The sequence below is a fragment of the Peromyscus eremicus genome, chromosome 5 (genome assembly GCF_949786415.1).
Source record: "Peromyscus eremicus chromosome 5, PerEre_H2_v1, whole genome shotgun sequence".
Taxonomy (NCBI): domain Eukaryota; kingdom Metazoa; phylum Chordata; class Mammalia; order Rodentia; family Cricetidae; genus Peromyscus; species Peromyscus eremicus.
In genome coordinates this window covers 28,870,185-28,891,698 of record NC_081420.1, presented here as the reverse complement: position 1 = coordinate 28,891,698, position 21,514 = coordinate 28,870,185, and the positions used below count along the sequence as shown (strand labels likewise).

General features: G+C 45.7%; 1 long non-coding RNA gene across 1 annotated transcript; it reads left to right on the top strand.

Moving 5' to 3' along the window:
* The first annotated feature begins 919 nt into the window (after positions 1-919).
* Positions 920-8,616, top strand: LOC131910387 (uncharacterized). The gene is made up of 3 exons (XR_009379124.1): positions 920-1,081; positions 1,901-2,000; positions 8,261-8,616. It is a non-coding gene; the product is annotated as an uncharacterized LOC131910387 (long non-coding RNA).
* The last annotated feature ends 12,898 nt before the right edge of the window (positions 8,617-21,514 follow it).

Below are 21,514 nucleotides of genomic sequence, written 5' to 3'. Positions count from 1 at the left end.
TAGATAAATGGGGAAGAGTCTGTTTCCCTCAGTATCCACAGTGCCTGGGAACAGAGACCTGTGGACAGTTGAAGCATCTGGCAAATGCTGAAACAGCCCAGGGCGGCCAGGACTTCACTGATTTCACACCCAGCACTGCTGAATCTGATCTGGATCTTCTCTACCTCACACCCTTCCCGGAGGAAATGCTCTTTACTGTGAGGCCCACTTGGCTGAAGTGGTGACAAATGAGACCCAGATTCTCCCACATCATTTAGTGACTTCCAGATACCAGGTGTTTACAAATGGAAAACGAAAACAAAATAAAACAAAACAAAATAACCAGGTCCTGTTGAATAAACGCAATCAGTTTTATGGTGTTATCCACCCAGCTGGGGGCCAGAGAGAGAGCTAAGCGGTTAAGAGCCCTTGTAGAGGCCTGGGGTTCAGTGCCCTATACCCATGTTGGGCAGCTGATAACCACCTGTAACTCCAGTTCCAGGGGATCTGATGCCCTGTTCCGGCTTCCTTGGACTCCTGCACACATGTGGTACACCCATTCAAGCAAATACACACATAGAGAAAGAGAGAAAGAGAGAGAGCAGCGCTGGGTGGTTGACTCCTCCCACTTGCTGTTATCACCTGCCTGACCACCCAGTCTTCTGCAGGACTGCTTCCCCCGCCCCACCCCCACCCTCACTTCCTCAGATAACTCAGCAGAAGCAGCTGCGGGAATGGAGAACCTTTATCACAGTCCCAGAAAGACCTTCAGGCCATTTGGGCTCAGCAGCTGAACCTGGGGTTTCAGAATGACAGGAAACCTCCTACAGATGTGTCGGAAACCATCTTGATGCTGTCTTTAAATCCTGCAGCTTGCTACACTGTTCTCCTGGGCTCGTCACAGTGAAGGTCGTGAGTCGGAGGGCCCCAGGGTCTGAGACTGCATCATGCCAAGCTCCAGGGTGAGATGGGACCTGCTGGTCTTCAATCAGGGACGAAGAAGAAGTCCCAAGTCACAGCAGCTCCACCCACGCCCTGCCCCTTGGAGTAAACCTCCGTACTGAGGCAGAAGCGGAATTTGAGTAATCTCTCAAAGGAAAAGGTTAATGGGAGTGTGCAGTATCCTCAGTGGACTACAGACATAGACTATATGCCCAGGGCCTTCTACTGTATTATCTTCAAATGCTGATTGTTAGTCCTAAGGAGAAGTTGTCTCTTCAAAGCTGGAAAGTTATTTCTATTGTCATCGAACCAAAAGCAACAAATTTAAAATTATCACAGAATGATGTAGATACGTAGACACTAAAAACTTATCAAGATATGTGTGTATGTAAGTATATAAGCATGTGTGTATGTATGCACTATGTATGTATGTATATGTGTATGTCTGTGTGTATGTATGCATTGGTTACTTTTTCTCATTGTGGGACAAAATACCCAACAGAAGCAACTTAAGGATGGAAGGGGTAGTTTTGACTCACAGTCTGAGGACTCAGCCCATCATGGAAGCAAAGACTGAGGTGGTGAGCGCCACTCTAGCTGAGGCAGTAGGAGGACACAGCAGCGGCTCACACTGAATCCAGGCAGGAAGTGGAGAGAACTGATGCTCAGCTGGCTCTCTCTCTCTCTCTCTCTCTCTCTCTCTCTCTCTCTCTCTCTCTCTCTCTCTCTTAAAATTCAGCCCAGGCCCCCAACCCATGAGATGGTCCTACTCGTGTTTAAGGTAGGTGTCTCCTTCAGTTAGACCTCTCAGAACACATCCTCAAAACATGTCCAATGGTGTGTCTCCTAGGTGATTCTAAATCCAGTCAAATAAAGATTAACCATTATAATATAGAGACACACATAGGTTCTCTCTCTCTCCTTTTTGTTCTCTCTTAAGCAGGATAAGTCAAAAATTCAAACTCTGTTGTGTATGCAGACACGTGCTTCATAACAATGCTGGGCAGAGATGATCTACAGCACACAATGGTGGTCCCATGAATATATCATCTGGTGACATCATAGGCAGCCTGATTTGGGTTAAGCACACGCTGTGACATTTGCCCAACAGCCAGGTCACTTAGAACACACCCCTAACACATGATAAATGGGAGACTGTGTAAGGGTATGTGAGACTAAAGAGAAAAGAGAAAACAGAACTCATACAACTGGACTACAGTAGGTACTTTAAGAATGGAATTAGCAATGATTAGAAAGGGTTTGGGCAACATCCACAATATTTAAAATTTTTATAATATATCCACAAATTACCTACTTAATTAAAAATGTAACTTTTTCTGAAACAGGCTTTTGCTATGTAGCCCAGGTTAGCCACACAATTATAATCCTCCTGCTTCAGTCTCCTGTGTGCTGGGGATTCCAGGCATGTCCCACCACACCCTATTTAAAAATAAATCTTTAAAACAAAAGAATCATTTTTCATTCACTTTGTGTTCCTCCTGGAATAAACAATTCGTGCCAGCTGAAGAAACATCCCATCCCTCTGAATCCCTGCGACTCACCTCTCTCCTCTCCACTGTTCCATTGCCTTGTGAGATAAGGGAGCCAGACACACCTGGTCTCAAATCAAGTCTGTGTGACTTTGGACAAGTTACTAAACCTCTCTGAGCTCAACTGTTCCTTGGTCAAAGGAAGAAGATACTGCAGTTCAAATACCAGTTTCTCAGGGGAATGTCCTCTGAGCCTCCACCCTGCATTGTTCCATGACAGTTTAGGTCAATATTGTTCATTTTAATTCTCAAGAGATACTTTGCTTCCCTGGGATTGTTATCTCAGATGCAATCTTGCATAAATTGATGTAATCATTTGACCAAGGGCTTCTTCTTCCCCTAGAATTTAAGCTCCTGTTTGCAAGCATAATGCCAAGTATCCAGAGCTGTTTGGTTACCTAATGGGTGCTCAGTTAGATGTTTAATACAAGAATGAATACGGAGCTTACTGGGGTTACTAAGAAATAATTTTAATAGGCTCTTGAGACTGTCATTATGGTAGATTAGAGATGCCTGCAAATTAGTTTTCATTTCCCTCATCAAAAGTTCTCTTTCCTTGAATCTGGGCCAGTCCCAGCCTTCACTTTGATCAACAGAACAAGGCAGAAGTAATACTATATAACTCCTGAGGCTGGAGCTCTATTGATCTTCAGGTTCTACTTTTGTGAACTTGGTTGGAATAGGGCACACTAGCTGTGCAAAGCCCACATGGAGCAGAGCTAAGGCTGGTTATCACCCAGTGGAACTCTCAATCAGCCACTAGTACCACTGAGGCAACGTGAATGGGCAACCATGGACACCTATGCCCAGGGTAGCTTCAGGATGTCTGTAATCATAGCACCCCATGCAGAAGATCCACCCTGCTGAGCTTAGCTAATCCATAAGGCAGCAAGAGATAATAAATGGAATATTATTATTTTTAGCCATTTCATTAGATGTGTAGCAATGTATTAACTACCAGATATGTGTGTTTGGTGGTGGTGGTGGGGGATAAAAATCCACTCATGATAGATATATCAATTGATACGTTTTCTTTCCTATCTGCCTATGATTTTTCAATGTGAAACTACCTCCACCACCTTACCACCAACACCACTCCTTGGTCTGATTCCCTGGCCCTCTCTCCCTCTCTCTGCTATCCTTTTTCTACTGTGGCCTTCCCATAAGTCCTTTCCAACATGCATGACCCAGCTACAGTCCCATCACTGACACCACAGAGCCTTCTTCGCCACCTCTCTGTGCGGACCACTTGCTTCCTGCTAAGCGCTGCCCAACCACAGTTAAACCTGTTGTCACAGAACTCTGCCTGGTGGGACACGACTGTCTGGAACTCAGCACTGCTGTGATCATACAGTCAAGACCCTCACATTATTGACTTACTAGCATTCTCCCAGGCAAAGGGAGAGAGGGCTCATGAGGCATCAACTAAGGCCCAGCCCTCTCTGAAAATATGTAAGAAACTGATGAAGGGGAGGAGATTCTGCAGTCGTGGAGGTGCTAGGAAGTTGTCCATCCTCCTATAAGCAACCTCCACCCATACTCCTAGAAATAATTCCAATAAACTCATCAGCTCACCAAGTTAGACATTGGTGGGGAATTTTCTTTGGCCTGCTGTTGGTGTCATATTTGGGGTGACTATGTATTTGTTCATATCACCCCAGGAAGTTACACTTTGGTACCTGAACAGGGAGACAACCGACTGAGGGGAAAGTTTGAGAACAGTTGCTTTGCCCCTGCTAGGGGAAATAAGACATGTAACTAAAGTTAAGCCATCTGACGGTGTAACATCTCCCAGGTAATCCTGATGTAGCATCTTTCTCCATATGGTATGGAATGGCATGCTTCCTTGTTGTTGTGTTGACCCTGCATTAGGTGATAAGACACGTAATAGAGACTAGTTTCTGTCCAGAGGGAAAAATCAGGGTGGAAAGTTTGTGGGAGAAACCCAGATGGGATTGTTTTCCTCTGTGTCATATGGGGATATGAACGTGGTCTGCCCTGAAAGAAGAGGGATGCCTTGAGAATAGCTAACAGACCAGAGATGACGCCGTTATCCCTGAAAGTAACACGTATGCAACAGGGTTGAAAGGTAACGGCTGCATTGCTCCTGCTGTGAGTGATGACAGGAGGCAGGCCCAGCTATCTGCCCAGAAAGAACTCGCCTGCCTTGGGGAGGGAATACAAGAAAACCATGAGACATGTGAGTGGCATCCTCCACAGCAGCCTCCAATTTGGTATGTAAATTGGATAAATGAGAGGATGAGATGGAGGTACCACTGGCTTGCTGTTTCTTATGGCTAGGGTGGAGCATAGAAGAAAGACAGTTCAAATTAGGTCTGTGTTAAATAGACTTCCTGGGATCCAAACTGTTGGGGATAACCAAAGCGTGAAGAGTGAGAAAATGAGGTCGGAGAGAAATGGGACTGTGTTCACCAAGAGTTATGAGAAGCAGTCTCCACAGAGACCACAGGACAAGTATAAGGATGTTGTGGCTTTGCTGAGCCTCCTCTTGAGTCATGATTTTACCAGGAAGGAGAGGCTTTGGAAGAGCTGAGTGATGTAGACATAGATTGGCAATATGTGAGGTTCACAATGTGCTATACCAATCAAGAGGAGGTGAGGATGAGAAAATGCAGAAAGCAGAGCTCTGGGTCACTCAAAGCAAGTGTAGCAAGCCAAAGACTCCAGGGAAGAAATGTAACAGAAATCCAAATGCTGTGCATGTGAGCTTCTGAAAAGCTGTAAAGCCCGAAGGGAAAATTAGCAAAGTGCTGCAGAGGACCCCAACTGTGCCAGCTGCCGTGGACAAAGGAGATCTCGGCAGGGGCAACTGCTTTACTAATGGGGTGGCCAAGTTACCAGATAAAGGCCAAGATGAAGACCATACAAGGTGACTGAAAGTCCCAGGTTGAATTGTGGACTTATTGATATTTTACTAATGGGCAGACTAAGAGCTTAGCTGGATGCTGGACCAAGTAGATATGCCATGGTTCCTGGAAGCCTACGGGAGCATCAGGGCTGATGGGGATCAGTAGATGGATATGGAGACAGAGCAGTGACCACGACAAGAATTTAGCCTGTCCTAGGAGTGGGCAAATATCCTTTTTGAGAGTATGTTATATTCATTTCTCCCCTGGAAGTAGAGATTTTTCAACAAGCCGTGGGCCATTTCAGCAGCCAGGTGTGACCAATGTAAAGTCAGGCGGCAGCTGTAGCACTGGCCTAGAGCCTGTCAGCGACAGGCCCAGCCTAACTCCTGATTGTCCTCAGGCCAAGGACCATCCAGCCGAGCTTAGGCCCTCTTGGGTGGAGAGATGTATAAGAGCCCTGCTGCAGCATTCCAGGATGAGGAAGCAGGATGGCTCACAGAGAATGACTGTGAAGTGCAGAGAACTAAATACAGCAGTGTTTTCCATCCATGCTGCTATATCGAACAGTGCTCTGTTGCAGAAATGATTGACATAACTAATAGGATCTTTTCAGGCTGTATTAGACCTTGGTGACTCTCTTAAGTATATCCTTAGCTGAACTTAAGAACCTATAAACCCTAAGGCAAGTTGGCACCTGCTTGGAATGGTTGGTGGTAGGCCTTCAGAAATTGTCTTTGTAAAATGGTAACATTGTATAGATGACATCATGTTAGCTTCAGAATATTTTAGAGGTTTAGAAAAGCAGCCGGGCGGTGGTGGCGCACGCTTTTAATCCTAGCACTCGGGAGGCAGAGCCAGGCGGATCTCTGTGAGTTCGAGGCCAGCCTGGGCTACCAAGTGAGTTCCAGGAAAAGGCGCAAAGCTACACAGAGAAACCCTGTCTTGAAAAACCAAAAAAAAAAAAAAAAAAAGAAAGAAAGAAAGAAAGAAAAGAAAAGAAAAGCACCTGAAAGATGGGTAAGTATCCTTAAACAATCAAGGATGGGAAATCAAGCAACACAGTGCATGGGGGGCCAGGCACAGCTCTGAAGTCTCAGGAGTTTTATGTCTGGGTAAAGTGTAGATGATACCCAACAAAATGATTGAAAAAATTCTTACAATAGCCTATGTCTGTGGACACTAAAAGGATGGTTAAAGAGTCTGAAGACAGTAGATGGAAAAAGACACTCCCAAAAGACATGAATCTAATGAACAAAAGTTTCTGTGCCAGCATGGGCTGTTGGCTGGGGAAGCCACTGAGGCCCCATACACAGTACTGCTGTTGGTTATATCCTAGAGTCAGATGTAAGACACCACGTGCTTTGATGGTAGGACATAGAGAAGTCAATCTGGTATTGAGGTGAAAGGTGCCTCCCAACTGTCTATTATCCATGGATGAAATGGTAGCACTACTGTTATGGGTGCAACCAACTGCTTTCCAATTGAATTTAAGGATCTCCCCACATAAGGAACCCATGTTTGATACTGGAAGACAAAAACATGTGCTGCAAAGATCACAGGACCTAGGGGAGAAGCCATTGCTATTGTTTCCTTAAATGACTAAGATGCCTGTCAAACTGCCTTCTAAAGTTCATGTTTATAGCCATAGACTGTTGCTACTGTCAGCCTTGCTCAGGAAAGCTCATTTTTGGAGTGAGTAGCATCATCACTACTGATATCCATAACTAATTAAACTAATGATAAGTGATGGTTGCTATAGCATAGCAGGCCACCTCTCAGTCCTAAATGGAAGAAAATCATCGTACATAGATATTATCCACCTCCTATCCCCACCAAATGTCAGAGAACTTTGAAGAAAAAGAGGTAGAGAATCTAAGAGCCAAAGAAAGGGATAAAGTGCAAGGGAATGGTGTGGCCATTGCTCTGAAACCAGAGCAGCTGTGATTAGCTATATGAGACCCTCAGAGTATTGAAGCCGCTAATATTCCCCTGTGAATGGAAAGAAGAGAGGCTTGCTCACTAGGCCTCTCCCACCCTAAGGATATATAAACAGTTGGGTTAACAATTGCTGGAAGGGAGGGAGGTTCTTCAGTAGTGTAGCTACCCATAAGTTGCCTATGCCCTTGTAAGTACGCCCTCCTCACCTAGGCTCCTTTCAATAGCTCCATTTAAATTCACTGGTTTACCAAGATAGACTGATGCCCTTGTTTCTTTGATCTGTCATTGGTGCCTTATCTGGAGCAAATAGACGTTTGAGGGATACTGCTTGTAGGTCTCTTGCCTCTAAAATATGACTGTCTCACCTCCAAGATGACCTGTTCATCTTCCTAGGATGGGACCAGAGCAGCAAACATCTTACTCTCCTCATAGTCTCTGCCCCTGACTTTTCCTTGTTAGTCTCCCCAGCGAGGTCTTTCTGCTGACTCATCTGGTGATGCACGCATGTCTTCCTGCCTCAGCTATGAACGCTGTGAATCTCTTGTTCTCAGCGTCTCCTTGCAGTTTCTTTGCTCGCTGTCTGTGAAGAACCAATATAAAGCACATAGTGAGAATTATATGGATGATGCATGTAAGGGTAAAGGCGCTTGGTGTTGTTTCTGGGGAAACATTAGAAGCTGTTACGGTTATGGAGCTGGTGTGCCGCTTCTCACCATTCCATGGACTAAGCCTTTCCACAGGTGTCCTGCTCTCTCCCTAACACCTTCTCTCTCAGGGGACATTTCAGGTCCCACTCTGAATCATGATGGCTCAATATTTATTTCCTAGCACGTACCTAATATTATTGGCTCTAGTAGACTCTGACTTGAAAGTTTTTGGCTTTTTGTTGTTGTTGTACCAATTTATATTTATTTAAAAAATAACTCCACTTCCTAATTCTGATGGAATAAAAATGACCAAAAATTCTTTCTCCATTCCCAGAGCTTCTGACATGGTTCAGTAGTGGAATATAACAGCAGAGATACTGCACAGCTCCCAGGCGGGACTTCAGAAGACCTCATGACTAACATTGGTGCTCTCTTGGAACAATGTGAGAGGCCTGAACTGTCCTCCCGATGGACAGACTGACAGCTAATCATCAGCCACAGGAGTGACACCAGCTTACACCAGCCTGGGTGCACACTGCAGCTGACTGAAGCCACCAGAGTGACTCAGATAGACTGACTAGCTGAACTCAGACTGAGTAAAATCTTCAGCAAGTGAAGAACAGACGGCCTATTCAAGATTGTGGTATAAATATATAATAATATATGGATAAAATTTGGCTTATGCAGCAATAATACATGAGAGAGAAATTGTTTCCAGAAGTAAGGAAATGACATAAGAGAAATCTGTACATACATGACATCATCTTTGGGAAGTTAGAGTCCAGAAGAGTGAGAGGGCTGTTTCCAACAGTAGAAAGACTGGAAAACAGGGCACTTGTGAAGATTAGAACTCCAGTGAGGAGATTCTAAGGTTGGCAAGGGGATAACACAAGTCAGGTGGGAAAAGAAAAACTGGAGAAAATGTCACCTGAGATAGGATAGAAACAACAGCAAGTATTTAATGACCAAGATGGTTAAGAACATCTCTGTGTAGACTACTGAGGTCCTGGCCTTAGCAGCATGTGATAAGATGCTGCAGGAGAGGTGAGTGAGGACAAAACAGGTTTGTAAGAAGAACATAGACGACTCAGGATTTAAAGAGTCAGAGGGTATCTGGGCATGGTAGCACATGCTTTTAATCCCAGCAGTGGATCTCTGTGAGTTCAAGGCCAGCCTGGTCTACAGAGCTAGTTCCAGGACAGCCAAGGCTACACAAAGAAACCCTGTCTTCAAACACACACACACACACACACACACACACACACACACACACACACACACACACACACACACACACAAAGTGTCAGATGGTAAAACTTAACTAAACCCAGAGGTGCCTGCCCATCTCAAATCAAATGTATACTGTGACTTTTGGAGCATGAAGCCAACTCTGTCTCTCAGAGTCCAGTGAGCACAGCAGCAGCTTAGACTACAAGGGGCCATGGCAGGTCACATTATAAAGAGACACCCAGATGCTAGACTGCCCATGAGCACACAGCAGACCGGGAAAGACTCTAAGTTCCAACAGACCTCTCCTGTGGACAAGGAAGATCTCTCAGAAGATAGGCTAGAGATTTGCTCTTGAGGTGTGTGTGCAGAAATGACCTCACCAAGGGTCATGCTGCACCTCCATGCCAGCTGGAAGTCAGAATTGCTGTTTTCTGGTAACTGCCATCACTCCCTGGGTCTCTAACATGAATGCCGTTTGTATACACTTGTGCGCATGCGCAGGGCTGGGGGCGGAGCAGAAAACTCGTCTTTTCAGTTCACAAGTGTCTGGATGAAGAAAGCATACATGTTTACAGGAGCTTTACCTGTGTCTGCACCTGCCCCAGAGCATGGAATAAAGGGTTCTGCACCTGAGTGTAGAGCTCAAGGGGGCCCAGGATGGGTGCATGTTTGCACAGGGAGAATGATGGAGATCACTGAGGGCAACAGGTAAAACATACAGATTGAAAAGACCACAGACACTTTGCAGTCTTTCCCAGCTAAAGATATATTTACCACCACCTCTCATGGCCTTACACATGATAGACAAGCGATCTACTGATGGGCTGTATCTGTAGCTCATGGTTTTAATGACTAGAACATGCTAGAAGTGACTACAGTTTCTGAGTAAGGCTGCGAGAGGTTTCACAGTATACAGTCCTGGTACAACCAACACCATATAAAAACCCAAGCTCTTGGGGCCTCACAGGGAACCAAATCACCCCGGCCAGCCCTGTGGCTGATTACCAGAGTGTAAATGAGGCCATTGTGGGATATCCTGGCCTCGTGGACTCACCAGGTGGCTGCAGCTGCAGCAATGACCCCAGGCAAGGACATCAGAAGATATCCAACTGTTCTCTGTCTATCGCTGAATCACGGGATTTGAAGCAAAGGAGAGACTATTTTAAACTATTATGTTGCAGGATGCCTTGTTACCTGGCAATAGATCATTAAGATAGAAGAATCTGGGTATGGTGGTCCGCAGAGGCCTGTAATATCAGCAGTCTGGAGACAGAAGCAAGAGATTTTCAAATTTGAGGCCAGTAAGGCAAAAAAAAAAAAAAAAAAAAAAAGGAAGGAAGGAAGGAAGGGAGGGAGGAAGAAAGAAAGGAAGGAAGGGAGGGAGGGAAGGAGGGGAGGAAGGAAGAGAGAGAGAGAAAGAAAGAAAGAAAGAAAGAAAGAAAGAAAGAAAGAAAGAAAGAAAAGAAAACAGAAAATTACCTCCTGTCCCAGTGATCTATTCTAGAGTGTGGGGACAGGTGACACAGCCCCGTGTGATTTCACTTACTCTCCTCCTTTCCTGGCTCTGGGGATGCTGTAGACTTGGGGGCACCCTTGGAAGCAGTTTTCACCTGCATTGTTACCTCAGTTTCCCAGTTTTTCCCAAAGAGGGTCAAAGTGTACACACAGACAGAGATCTAAAAGCTTGGGGCTCTGATTTCTCACAAAAGTGGGTCTCAGGCTTGCCACCTGTCCGAACTCTAAAATCTACAACAGTAGCGTGCAAGCAAATCTTGAAACACAGATTCTGACTGAGTGTCCTAGGCCAGCTGAGATTCTGCCCAGGCAAGCCCATGCTGAGTGTCCAAACTCATCACCTGGAGTAGGGGTGTCTGAAGAGAGACTGTCTGAAGCCTGGTCCAGCTTGGTCAGCCTCAGCTGGGCTGACTGTTAGAACTGCCTGTGGAGCACCACAGAACGCTGATGACTTGGTGACATTCCCCAGGGTGCACCCTGTGATAATACTACATGTTTCCTTGGTAACGCCTGCTCTTGACCCCAATTAAGACTCTATATTGACATCATTGAGAGCAGTTGGAACCATCTAGACGTCCGCAGGAGAAGGAAGAGGCTGCAGTGACGGAGCATCCCCTGCAGAGGAGCACATGGGTCCAGGCATAGAAGAGTGACCACTCTTCCAGGTCTCTGAACAGTACAGAGCCTCTCTCTACCTCACCTCTCCATGTATAAATAGAACCTTCCAGCTACCTCTGTTGGAGGCACACAGTTCTGGCTAAGGGGTCAGTAAATGGAACCATCATTCATGTGCAGTACTCAGACCAAATGACCTTAGGGCAGGTTGAGAGGTTCAAGAACTGGGATTCATGCTTTCCAGATAAAACCCCCAGATTGGCAGATGTCCCTTCTTGAGAGACCCTTGTACCATCTAAAATGGTTCGATATCAGTATCATTTCCTTCTGTCCCTACTGTAAGGCCAGGACCAAGTGGCTTCATTTTTAAAGATCCCAACTGTAAAAATCTAAATATTTTTAGAATTTAATATCCTTCTCAGAAAACACTTTGTTGTTTGAAGTGAAAGACCTTTATTTGAAACAAATATTTTTTAAACTTCTTTTATTCTGTAGCAGGGTATGTGGAATCACACCATATCAACAAATCTAGTGGGTTTATTTATTTGTTCATATTAAAACGACAACTTCGTAAATAATCCCTGTACAGGCTTGGCTTTGTTCTACTGTTCATGAAATATGCAACAGAGGGAGAACAAACAATTTCAGCACCAGGAAGTTACGGACACTGGTCTGGGTGTTTGGGGTTTTGTTTTCGTTTTGTGGAGGGCCAGGGCAGGAGAGGACACTGTGGCTGAGGTCTGCTGGGTGGCGGGGACAGTGTGAGTGAGAGACTGAGTTAAGCAGTTTTCTACCATTGCAACAAACACCTGAGATGACCAGTCTAAAGAGAAAGGTCTATGTTTCAGCTAGCAGACTATGGTGGGCTGGCCCGGTGTTTGGGGTCTTGGGTGAGGCAGCAGGTCATGGCGGGTAGCACGCAGGGAAACAAAGTCATTTACATCATGGCCAAGAAACGAGAAAGAGCAAGAAAGGGCTTGGGTGTTATATCCCCTTCAAGGGCACGCTCCCAGTGACCAGAAGACCTGAAAAGTGAAAAGTGAAGCCCAGGTCTGTCTCCTCCCCATCCCTCTGACTTTAGTTCTTAGAACTGCCAGAGGAACTCACAAGCAAGCAGATGCTCCTGGTCTGCCGTGCCCTGGGCACGGGATCTGAGACTTCATCTTCAACCAGCATCCAGCCCACCCTAGGATTCTGTCAGGGCACGAATTCTGCTCTAAGTTGCACTGCACTGAGCTGGCCAGCACTGGCTGCTGTCCCGGGGCTGGTGTGTATCCTCTCATGACATGTACGTGTGTGTGTTCTGTGGCATAGAACACAAACATATTCAGACACACTGTTGCATCCGTGTGCTGTGTAAAGCTCTCTCTCTCTCTGCCCACAGAGACATCAGCCAGTGACAACCAGCATCTTACTATCAGACTGAGAGGAATAAACAGAGCTTCCTGTGAACAAATTTATGTAGTACCAGCCTGTGCTCACTTCTGCTGGCCAACACCTGCCTAGACATGGTCACACAAAGCCACCCCTCATTGTCATGACCACGCTAAGACTGTTGTCAGGTCTTCATCTGCAGTTGGAAATTACACCTCCCACTGCCCTATAAACAGCCATGAACCTGTTCTCTGTGGTAATTAATATTTTGTGAATACTTCAATGGTTACTCTTTGCACCCGAGCAGTCAGAATGCCAGAGTTAGTTCCCTCGTGGCACCAACTCCATGGCTCTGTGGCCTAAGGTCTTTGGGTCAAATTGGCCTGGTTGAACTCCAAGTTTTCTCTGTATTTGAATGAGTTGGTTAACCTCAGAACTTTTCATTTTCTTACCCTCCTAAGAGATATAACAGTACTTCACTCATGCATGTTATGACAGTTAAATAAAGTGGGTGGCAGAGGGATAATCTAGCCTTTAGTAAGCTTTCAGCAAATTCACTCACTCACAGGTGTTAACTGAGCACCTGTTTGTTGCCTCCCAATAGATTGCTAACTAGTAGTTTGTAGCTGGAAGTTTTCCTGTGTCTCGCCAGGGCCCTGCAGTCAGGACGAATCTCTCCCACTCACATCTGGCAGCTGCTTGGTCCCAAATAAACACACAGAGGCCTAATGGCTCAGGCTTCTCACTAGCTAGCTCTTACATCTTATATTAACCCATTTCTATAAATCTATACTTTGCCATGTGGCTTGTGACTTTACCTGTATGCCATTCCATGCTGCTCTCTGGACGGCAGGATGGTGTCTCTTCCACCTCTGCCTTTCTTCTTCCTGTCTCTCTCCTGGATTTCCTGCCTGCCTCTAAGCTGCCTTGCCATAGGCCAAACAGCTTTATTTATCAACCAATCAGAGCAACACATATTCACAGCACACAGAAAGACATCCTACAGCAGGGTTTGTATTTGTGGGTCAGTATTCACAAAATATTAATTACCATTTATCTTGGGAGGCACAGTGCAACAATGAGTGAACAAGATATAGATACCCCTCCCTATTTGGTACAGCCTTTCTGTGATAGTAGATATCATTATGATCATTATTATTCCCAGGCCTTCTATCCCCAAGGGCTGTATTGACGCTAGCTACATGAGGGAAGTAGGTAACGATACTAAGCTACATAGAGAGACCCAGGCCCCTTGTTTAGGCAACAGCTCACAGCTATGCTTAAGTTTATTGGAACTGATCATAATTCAGGTATCCATTAATTCAACATTGTGCATATGACTCTTTGGATAAATGGTAAAATATAAACCCGTCATATATGCACCAGAGTTGTTGATATTCTCAGGTGGGAAAGGAGGCCAGGCTCCCTGAAAATGCTCATCTTGCACAGGAGAGGGACATGGAAATCTCCCACACCAAACTGGGATCCCACCCGCTGCAGAGACCTCGTGGCCAGTGAGTACACAGTAGATGAGGCTGTCAGGGCTGCATGGCTCCTTTTATTGTACAGACTTTCAAGTATTCCATTTAGATCCAAGTTGTTGTGTCTGAAGAATTGCAAAAGAAAATATCAGAGATATTGAGAACTCCAAAAAAGTAGGAAACATTTTGGAGGTGGTGAAAGCCAAGAAAAAATAGTTTTGCTGTATATTTTGAATAAGCACTGATTTGTTGTATGATATTTTGTTTGTATTCTGAAAAATGAAGCTTGCCTGGAGATCAGAGGGTAGAGCTAGCCACTAGTAAATTATAGAGCCGGGCGGTGGTGGTGGTGCACGCCTTTAATCCTAGTACTTGGGAGGCTCATGCCTTTGATTCACACTTCACTGGTTACTTAAATTCTTTGTGTGTGTAGATTTTCCTTAGCAGTGAGGAACTTACCCGACTCCATTTTGAATGGAGGAGCGATTATGGGAGAGTTGAGTTGCTCTCTGTTTCCTGGAACCTGATCTTCCCCAACCTGTGACCTTGATTTGTTTTTAAGAATACCTTACCCTCCCTAAACCCTCCCTAATCACATGGTGGGTGACCACATGATGTTTTGTTTTTAAGATTTTTTTTTTATTTCCATATTGCCCCCATTGTCTCCCTTCTGTAAAACTACTCAAGACTTTACTCCTCAAAAATGGCCCAAAGAGATGGATTTGGGGCTGCTTTCTTTAACCTGACTTAGAAGGCAGTCGCTGGCCAGCTCTTGGGTGCACCCCAATTAAAAAAATAAAAAATAAAATAAAAATCAAGCTTGCTTCAAATTTGGCTGAAATTGTATTAGTGATCTTATTCTTATCGTTTGGATTAACAGTAGCCTAGTCACAGATCCTGGAAAAGTTGTATGAGACAATCAACTCCAAACATAGTATGTTTAAACGCTGTGCTGTATTCAAGGCAGGCTGCAAAGAAAGGTATGTGCACATTTTCCCACAATCAAATCTGATTCTTCACACTTAATAAATGTAGAATTAATGTTAGAAGTATATTGGCTTGAAGTGGGGCCAACCTGCTCAGGAACCCTCATGTGTGGTCTTGCCCAGTTGGGCTGCAGTTCTGGGTGATCTGTATCAGGCACAGGTGGGGCTGACATGCTCAATGGCTTAGCAATCCAGAAAACATAACCCATGGTAATTAAAATTACATTCATAAAGCACCCAAACTGTAGTTAAGAAGGCATACAGTAATGAGCTAGCCTCACCTTGCACAGTAACAGAGCTGGTGGATAAGGGAAGAGCTAGCCCCAGGCCAGTGCAGTGCTGGAAGACCTTTAAAATACAGCCCAGCTGTGAGACCTGTCAGGAAGCCAAGGACAGAAGCAGTGGGTCCTGCATTATTCAACTTGACCTTCACCCATCAGTCCTCATACACAGGCAGGGGAGGATGCAGAAAGATGGTTGCATTATGGGTGCATTGAAGGCCCTGTGAATGGGGAGGGACAACACAACTTCCTCCGGCACATTGCTGGCTTTCAACCAGGGGACAGGAAACTTTTTTTTTTTTTTGTAAAGACAGACAACAAACACATTTTGACCTCTGGACTCAGAGGTCTCAACTTTTCAACTCTGCTCTTGTAGCACAAATGATGTGTTCCAATAGAACAGGCTTCATAAAAACCAGCAGCAGCTGGTTGACATGCTACTGTCGAGTTTGGACCTCAGCTCGAGCTGAGAGTTAACAGGCACTGTCACTGTCCCTGCCTCAGGCCTGTTCATTTGTGATGCTGATGCTGTTGGGTGACATCAGTTCTGTGCATAGTGTGTAGTCCCCTGGCCTCTGGCCTTCCATTCTGACTTCCCCAGATCTTTGTTGAATGACTTTGGGTAAGACATGAGTATCTTGTCATCTAGAAAACATCCCCACCAAAGGGGGTTGTGGTGGTGTATGCCTGTGATCCCAGTACTTGGTAAACTGAGGCAGGAAGATCCTAAGTTCAGATCAGGTTAGGTTACACAGCAAGACTGTCTAAATAAAAACAAACAATTAATAATTGTCTAATTAAGAAACAAATCAAGCAAAACAAAAATACCTGCCTCTGGGTCATGGAGCAGAGCCTCGAAGTCAGCCTGCTTCTTCTCCATCATCATCTTTCCCAACATCAGCCTCCTGCTTCCCTGTTACCCTCTTCCCTATCCAACATACTTTGCCCTCCCACTCACTAAGAAGCAGTCTGAAAGGCTGGGTAAGGGGGTGCTCACCTTTAACTCTAGTACCTATGAGATGGAAGCCAAAGACCAGGAGCTTGAGGCCAGTCCAGGCACAGGAGCTCCTACCCGAGGCCAGGGACAAAACCAAGACAATCCAGGAGTGTTTGTGTCTACAACGCCAGATTCTCAAGTGTCCTCCAGTCAGGAGGACCTTTATAGCCATTAGGAGGCTGATTTCCAACTCATTTTAAAAGCTGCCTTAATAAAAGCACATTGTGTGTCTTGGTATTTGTCCTGAGTGTTTTTCCACTGGCATTTAAAATGAAGGGTTTTGTTCCGTCTTTCATTTCTCCTCGCGTCCTTGGCAACAGTGGATCCATACCGACGCTTCACCCTTTCCTGGCCCTCAGTGAAGACTTGAGAGTCAGCCAAGCAGCCAAATAACTTCTGTCTCTTGTCTTTCTCCAGGACCAGGACAGCATGCCAAAGGGATGACCTCACCGCACAGCAGCCAGCCCTCTGCTTCCTGTTTCTTTCCTCCTGAGGAGCCCTGAATCATATCAGCAGTATCTCTGGACTCCGGGCTCATTTCCCCATTCTGAAAAATGTCTGGAGTTAGAGGAGATGGGAGCCAAGTGTAATCAAAATAAGTCCCACGCTGCTTTCTCCCTGCAGAGTTGGACCACATGCTGCAATGGTCCTGAAGGAAAGCGCACCATCTGGTTTGATTCAGCCGCACATCCAGCTCCCAGGTCACACCCTAGTGATCTCACGTGACATGCTGGACACTCACTGTGCTCCAGGCAGGCTCTGTGAGTGCTAACTCTTGGCGCACATGGACTATGTGCTCTAGGGGTAGGTTTTCTTAGATATAAACCCAGATGAATGTTTCAGACTATTATGAATTAGAGAGTACACCATGATCAAGGTTAAGTTTTGCCCTGTTTGTCCCCCACACAGTTTGAAGTCTCTGACCTCAGGCAAAGCATTGATAGGAACTCTAACAAAGAACCTGGACACAGGGATTTGAAACTAAAATATCCAATGACTTTGGGCTGGAGAGATGGCTCAGTGGTCAAGAACACTGGCTGCTCTTCCAGAGGATCTGGGTCTGGTTTCCCAACATTCACATGGTGGCTCACAACCATCTGTAATTCCAGTTCCAGGGGATCTGATGCTCTTTTATAGCCTCTGTAGGCACCATACACGTATGCTACACAGATATGCATTCAGGCAAAACACCCATACACATAAAGTAATAAAATAATTTTTAAAAAAGATCAATGTCTTATAGTAATAAGGATGGTTGAGGATAGACCAGAGGCAGGAGCTAGCCACATACTCACTTCTCCGGAAGAAACTCTTACCTGTTCACAAACACATATTGTCAGATGTATTGAGCACTTACTATGTGAAAGGCTCAGCTCTAAAGACATTTGTGCATACTAACTTATTTCACCTTCATCATAACCCTATAAGGTAGACACAGTTGTTGGCTCCATTTTATAGATGAGAAAATGGAGGCAGCAAGTAGCATGTGTCTTAATATCAGACAGATCACAGACCATGGAAGCTGCTGGCATGCATTCATGCATACTTTTAGTAACTGATGAATGCTTTCCTAGGATATTATAGTCTGTCATGTTTTGAATATGAAATGATCCCATGCATTAATGTGTGTCGGGTGATAGAAGGCTACATTAGTTACCTTTGTCACTGTGACAAAACATTCAAGAGAATGACTTAAAATAAGAAAGACTTGTTTTGGCTTCAGAAAGCTCAGTCATCCCACCGTTGCTTGGCCCATGGACTTGAGTGGAAGATCGTGGTAGAAGGAGCATATGGCAGAGGCAGAGCAACCTCTTCACCTCATGATGGAAAGAAAACAAGAAAGGAGGAGAGGCTGGAGAGATGGCCTAGCAGTTAAGAACATATAGTCTTCTCTTGCAGAAGACCCTAGCTCAGCTTTCAGCACTCACTTCTGGTGGCTCACAATTGCCAGCTCCAGAGGCTCTGGCGCCCCCTTCTGGCCCCCACTAGCACTTGTACTTGCATGCACATACCCACACACACAAACACACATAATTACAAGTTTCTTTTCTTTTCTTTTCTTTTTTTAAGAAGGAGAAGGGATCAGGGAATATGAATAGCCTTCAAAAGTACTCCCTCAGTGACATACTTCCTCCCACTAGGTCCCACCACTCTCAGAGTTTTTATCTCCTCCCCAGAAATTCCACCAGCCAGATACCAGGTATTCAAAACACAAGCAATGGAGGAGGATCATTTCATATTCAAATAAAGAGTATAGTATTATAAGCATACATGTAAATTACTAAAAGCTATGAAATTTCAGAAATATCATGGGTGTTTTAGTATAATGATACAAGGTTAGGTTTGAGTTTGACATTCATATTTATTAAAAGCACACTGATGTGATGTAAAAATGCACAACTCAACACATAAGCAATCTAAGCACACACATGGGCATGTGATGCCACAACTGGGCATTTAAGAGGTTTGGATCCACATCTGTAGCTGCTTCCAGAACAGACCTCTGTAATTCCATAGAATATTGGCCAGGTCAGGCCTGTCTATATCTAACTGGCTTTTCTCTCTACCTCTTCTGTAGATAGGAGTTATTTATAGTTAGGTATTAAAGGTGGTCATTGAATTCTGCTATTTCCAGCATCAGTATATGTAAGCATGGAAGTGCTCATCAGCCCAGAGGCCTATCCAAGCCAGACAGTAAATCACTTTAATAAAGAACTGTCGGTCCCCCTTCAAGTGACCAATGAGCCTTATAAGCTTTGTGTTTCATCTGCTCATGTCATCTGCCTCTCTGGAAGCTATGCCATATTCTCTCAGGGAAGCAAGCTATGTTTGTTTGTTTTTTTATTGAGACAGATTCTGAGTCCAGGATGGGCTCAAATGCACTATATAACTGAATGTGACTTTGAATGTCTAATCCTCTTGCCTCTGCCTTCTGAGTGCCAGGATCGAAAGCATGTGCCACTCTACCCAGCTTTATGTGCTGCTGGTGGTTGAACTCAAGGCTAGACACGCACTCTACGAACTGAGCTACATCCCCAGGCCCAGCTATGTTCAGTTTTAAGTGAGAAGTTGCAGATTGCAAGTATGTCTTTTGTATTTATTTGTAGTTGAGGCAACTATGCATGGTAACTACCATCCAAGCCTTTCCACTCTATTTGCAACTTGTTTTGCTGCACATGGGTGGTCAAGCCTACTGCAGTCACCTGAGTGCTGGTCACGGGTGGTCAAGCCTACTGCAGTCACCTGAGTGCTGTACATGGTGGTCAAGCCTACTGCAGTCACCTGAGTGCTGTGCATGGGTGGTCAAGCCTACTGCAATCACCTGAGTGTTGTGCATGGGTGGTCAAGCCCACTGCAGTCACCTGAGTGCTGTGCATGGATGGTCAAGCCTACTGCAGTCACCTGAGTGTTGTGCATGGGTGGTCAAGCCTACTGCAGTCACCTGAGTGCTGTGCATGGGTGGTCAAGCCTACTGCAGTCACCTGAGTGCTGTGCAAGGGTGGTCAAGCCTACTGCAGTCACCTGAGTGCTGTGCATAAATGGTCAAGCCTACTGCAGTCACCTGGGTGCTGGGCATGAATGGTCAAGTGCTGTGGGATGTTCTGTTTGGCAAATGTGTTGCTAATTAGTCAATAAATAAAACACTGATTGGCCATTGGCTAGGCAGGAAGTGTAGGCGGGACAAGGAGGAGAATAAAGCTGGGAAGTGGAAGGCTGAGTCAGAGAGACACTGCCAGCCGCCACGATGAGAAACAGCATGTGAAGATGCCGGTAAGCCACGAGCCACGTGGCAAGGTATAGATTTATAGAAATGGATTAATTTAAGCTGTAAGAACAGTTAGCAAGAAGCCTGCCACGGCCATACAGTTTGAAAGCAATATAAGTCTCTATGTTTACTTGGTCGGGTCTGAGAGGCTGTGGGACTGGCAGGTGAGAGAGATTTGTCCTGACTGTGGGCCAGGAAGGAAAACTCTAGCTACAGTCAAGCCTACTGCAGTCACCTGAGTGCTGTGCATGGGTGGTCAAGCCTACTGCAGTCACCTGAGTGCTGGTCACGGGTGGTCAAGCCTACTGCAGTCACCTGAGTGCGGTGCATGGATGGTCAAGCCTACTGCAGTCACCTGAGTGTTGTGCATGGGTGGTCAAGCCTACTGCAGTCACCTGAGTGCTGTGCATGGGTGGTCAAGCCTACTGCAGTCACCTGAGTGCTGCACATGGTGGTCAAGCCCACTGCAGTCACCTGAGTGCTGTGCATGGGTGGTCAAGCCCACTGCAGTCACCTGAGTGTTGTGCATGGGTGGTCAAGCTTACTGCAATCACCTGAGTGCTGTACATGGTGGTCAAGCCTACTGCAGTCACCTGAGTGCTGTGCATGGGTGGTCAAGCCCACTGCAGTCACCTGAGTGCTGTGCATGGGTGGTCAAGCCTACTGCAGTCACCTGAGTGCTGTGCAAGGGTGGTCAAGCCTACTGCAGTCACCTGAGTGCTGTGCATAAATGGTCAAGCCTACTGCAATCACCTGGGTGCTGGGCATGAATGGTCAAGTGTTGTGGGATGTTCTGTTTGGCAAATGTGTTGCTAATTAGTCAATAAATAAAACACTGATTGGCCATTGGCTAGGCAGGAAGTGTAGGCGGGACAAGGAGGAGAATAAAGCTGGGAAGTGGAAGGCTGAGTCAGAGAGACACTGCCAGCCGCCACGATGAGAAACAGCATGTGAAGATGCCAGTAAGCCACAAGCCATGTGGCAAGGTACAGACTAATGGAAATGGATTAATTTAAGTTGTAAGAACAGTTAGCAAGAAGCCTGCCACGGCCATACAGTTTGAAAGCAATATAAGTCTCTGTGTTTGCTTGGTCGGGTCTGAGAGGCTGTGGGACTGGCAGGTGAGAGAGATTTGTCCTGACTGTGGGCCAGGAAGGAAAACTCTAGCTACAGTCAAGCCTACTGCAGTCACCTGAGTGCTGTGCATGGGTGGTCAAGCCTACTGCAGTCACCTGAGTGCTGGTCACGGGTGGTCAAGCCTACTGCAGTCACCTGAGTGCTGTGCATGGGTGGTCAAGCCTACTGCAGTCACCTGAGTGCTGTGCATGGGTGGTCAAGCCTAC